Source organism: Arachis hypogaea, chromosome 13, assembly GCF_003086295.3.
Source record: "Arachis hypogaea cultivar Tifrunner chromosome 13, arahy.Tifrunner.gnm2.J5K5, whole genome shotgun sequence".
NCBI classification, from domain to species: domain Eukaryota; kingdom Viridiplantae; phylum Streptophyta; class Magnoliopsida; order Fabales; family Fabaceae; genus Arachis; species Arachis hypogaea.
The window spans coordinates 77,167,682-77,171,849 of NC_092048.1; the positions used below are offsets into that span (position 1 = coordinate 77,167,682).

The window sequence follows — 4,168 nt, forward strand, 5'->3', positions numbered from 1 at the left end:
TGTGTGCTAAGGAGAGGCTTGAGCAAGTAAGCCCATAGGGGTGTTTCAACACCTAGCATCTTGAACCAACTGGGGGGGGAATGCTGGCTGAAAGTTTACTCTAAAAAGATGCCTTATCACATAGCATTAAGCCTCAGCTAAGCAATAAATCTCAATCAAAAGAAAAAAGGCAAGAAAAACTAAGGACCAAGCAATAACAAATCTCATTTTTTGTGTAATTCAAGTAAGGATCCAAAGGGGTGTTGATGTCTCAGCCACAGAATAAAAATCTCTAAGAGACCATGCATGAAAACTCCATTAACCAGTATTGAATGTTTTTCAAATAAAGACTTATACTCTTCTCTGTCTTTATTCATTCTTGTTCTGTCTTACTGCTTGCTTGGGGACAAGCAAGATTTAAGTTTGGTGTTGTGATGACAGGTCATCTTAGGCTAGTTTCACAAGCCTTTTTGATTAATTTTTACTTGGTTTTCATGCATTTTTAGTCAATAAGTAATTGTTTGAGTGAGAATTTCATGCTTGTCTTGATTCAATCAAACATTGGTAATTTTATGCATTTTCATTAGATTTCTTGCAAGATTTAGTTGATAATATGAATGATACAAGATTTGATGATTATGCCAAGGCTTTGATGTATCTGTTTGGTTGATGATAGGTGAAAAGATGAAGGAAAAGAAGCAGAAATCACAAAATAAGCTCAAAGGAAGAATTTTGGACATATTTTTGAAGTTTGAGCACGCTTGGAGCCTTAGGCCACGCTTTTAAAAGCGTGGCCCATGATTGAAATAAGGAGAGCACTCGATGGAGAATCTGGAAGGAAGCACGCGAACGCGAGGGTGGTGCTGAAGCATGGAATTAACATTTTCCCACCTACGCGCAAGCGCACAAGACGCACACGCGTGGGGTAGCGTTTATTGCGCGAACGCTACATTCTCAAGGGGAATGCTGCAAGGGACGCGCACGCGTCGATGTGCCAGATTACCAAAGCACGCGAAAGCGTGATGGACGCGTACGCGTGGAAGGCCCAAAACGCAAAAAGGAGTAGAATAAAATGCTCTCTTGAAATTCAATTTGGCTTATGCAATTTCAGTTTCTGATAATCCTCTTCTGCAAACTTTCCTTTTTGTAATTTTACAATGCAGTTTACATTTAGCCTGATTTTAATCTTTTGTTCCCATTGCTTTCTGTTCCCATTGCTTTCAATTTACTTTCATGCAATTTAAATCTTCTGCAATTGTTCTGAGTTCTGATTTACTGCTTCATTTAATTTTCCAGCACCCAATTCCCTTTACATTTGCTGTAATTTACATTTCTTGCTCTTTAAGTTTCTGCCAATTTACCTTCTGTAATTTACATTCTGTCAATACAATTTCACCCAATTCACGACTGTTAGCTTAACTAAACTAATCACCTCACTAAAGTTGCTTGATCCATCAATCCTATGGGATCGACCTCACTCTTGTGAGTTATTACTACTTGATGCGACCCAGTACACTTGCCGGTGAGTTTGTGTGGAATCGTTTTTCCCTCATCACAACCACACAAAGGGAATTAAATTGGAGACAACATAAATGTAAGTCCTCCTTGCTGTGTAGTCACTTCCATGAAGGAGACATCAAAGTTATTACCAGAAGAGACACAAGTGTAAGACCCATAAAGATATTAATTAGATAATTAATTAACTGATTAAGAGGGTTTTAAAACCGCTTGGACTAGTTTAGAAATTTAAAATTTAAAATTTATAATTTCGGAATTTACCCATAAAATTTTAACTTAGAAAATTAATTAGAGTGCGAAAATATAATTAATTATAAAAAACACGTACTGGCGTTATAATTAACTGCATAGACTTAAGTCTATCCATTATTGTGTATGAGAAAAATAAAAGTGTAAAAATATCTAGAAAAATATTTAGAATAAACACTGAAAACACTTATCTTAAAGATTCTGACCCAAGGTGGGACCAATGGGCGAAAAGACAAAAATGCCCTAATGAGCGGATATTTTATACACTTTTTGGTACCATTTTTTTTGCGTTTTTAGTATATTTTGTTAAGTTTTATTATATTTTAGTAGGTTTTAGTGCAAAAATTACTTTTTGTATACTACTTTGAGTTTTTGTGGTTTTTATATGATTTTAGGTGATTTTTGGATGAATTTGGCAAGTTTTGGCAAATTCTTATTCAGAGGCATAGAAAGGGTAGAAGATGCTATCAGATCCTGACCTCTATACATTCAAACGAGAATTTTTGGAGCTATAGAGGTCAAAATGACGCGCTCTCAATGGGGTTGGAAAGCTAACTTCCAGAGCTTTCCAGCAATATAGAATAATCTATACCTTTTTTTGGAAATGACTGCCCAAACTAGGCGTTGAACGCCAAACTTACCCCCTAATGGGCGTTCAACGCCCCAAGAGGACCTAAGCCAGTGTTGAATGCCCAAACCTGGCGTTCAACGCTACCAAAATTTTAAGTTTGGTGTCTTGATTTGTATTCTTGTTTTTCTTGTTTATGTTTTCTATCTTTATTTTATCTTTTTCTTTGATTTTCAAAATTCTGTTATCTTATCTTTCTTTCTAATTTCAAATTTTAAAGTTTTGTTTGTTTTTACTTCTTTTAATTTTGAATTTTAAAATCTTTCTTTGACTTTCTCTTTCTAATTTCAATTTTTTTTTTCAAAATTAAATCTTCAATTTTAAATTTTCAAAATCTTATCTTATTTGACTTTTTCTTTCCAAATTTAAAATTTAAAATCTTTGATTGACTCCTTCTTTTTAAATTTCAAAATTTTTCAAAAATCAAATATTTTATTTTATTTTCAAATCTTGTTAGTTAGTTAATTGTTTGTTTTATTTTAAATTTTAAAAGTTTGGTGTCTCCTTAATTCTTCTTTCTCTCTCTTCTATTTTCGAAAATTTCTAACTCTTTTCTCTCCCCTCTTTTCCGAAAATCCTCTTTTTCTTTCTCTCTTTATTTTCGAAAATCCTTTTTCAATTAAAAGACATCTTTCTTTTCTTTTCTCTTCATCTAACTCTCTCACTAGGAGTCCTCTTTACTCAAACATACAGACTCTTTTCTTTTCTTTTCTTAGTTTCATTTTTCTTGTTTATGAGCAGGAATAGGGATAAAGAACCTCTCTTTGATCTGGATCTTAAACCTAAAAGGACTCTAAGACGGCGTCTGCAATAAGCTCAAGCTAGCAGAGCTGTAAAGAATCTCACAGGAGCTCTAGAACAAGAAGCTGAGGATACAACAATGGCAGCTAATCCAGAAGCTGAAGGAGACACAAGAAAGGTCATAGGATCTTACACTGCATCCAATTCTGACTTCTATGGGTGCAGCATCTCCATACCTGCCATTGGGACAAACAAATTTGAGTTGAAGCCTCAATTGGTCACTCTAGTACAACAGAACTACCAGTTTCATGGACTTCCACAAGATCCCAATAAATTCATATTTGACTTCCTACAGATATGTGACACTGTTAAGACTAATGGAGTAAATCCAGAAGTCTACAAGCTCATACTCTTCCCCTTTGCTGTAAGAGACAGAGCAAGGTTATGGCTGGATTCTCAGCCTAAAAAAAGCCTAGATACCTGGGAGAAGGTGGTCAATAGATTCTTGACCAAGTTCTTCCCACCTCAAAAGTTGAGCAAGCTCAGGGTGGAAGTACAAACCTTCAGACAGAAAGAAGGTGAATCCCTCTATGAAGCTTGGGAAAGATACAAGCAACTGATCAGAAGATGTCCGCTTGACATGATTTTAGATTGGACCATACTAGACATCTTCTATGATGGTCTATCTGAGGCATCCAAGATGTCATTGGACCACTCTGCGGGTGGATCCCTCCACTTTAAGAAGATGCCTAAAGAGGCACAGGAGCTTATTGACATGGTTGCCAACAACCAATATATGTACACTTCTGATAGGAACCCTGTGAACAATGGGGCTACTCAGAAGAGTGGTGTGTTGGAAGTAGACACCCTAGATGCCATCTTGGCTCAGAACAAGCTCATGTCTCAACAGATCAACATGATCTCTCAACACTTGAGTGGGACACAGAGCTTAGATGCTTATTGTCCAGAAATAGTGTATGAAATAGACGCTAGTGATAATGCCTGGACCATAATGGAGGAGGTGAACTACATGGGAAAATCTTCCAGAACCTC

At 36.1% G+C, this 4,168-nt stretch overlaps 1 non-coding gene across 1 annotated transcript; it reads right to left on the reverse strand.

Moving 5' to 3' along the window:
• Window positions 1-3,653: 3,653 nt before the first annotated feature.
• On the reverse strand, window positions 3,654-3,762 carry LOC112739051 (small nucleolar RNA R71). Its single transcript, XR_003169991.1, has one exon. It is a non-coding gene; the product is annotated as a small nucleolar RNA R71 (small nucleolar RNA).
• Between the last annotated feature and the right edge of the window lie 406 nt (window positions 3,763-4,168).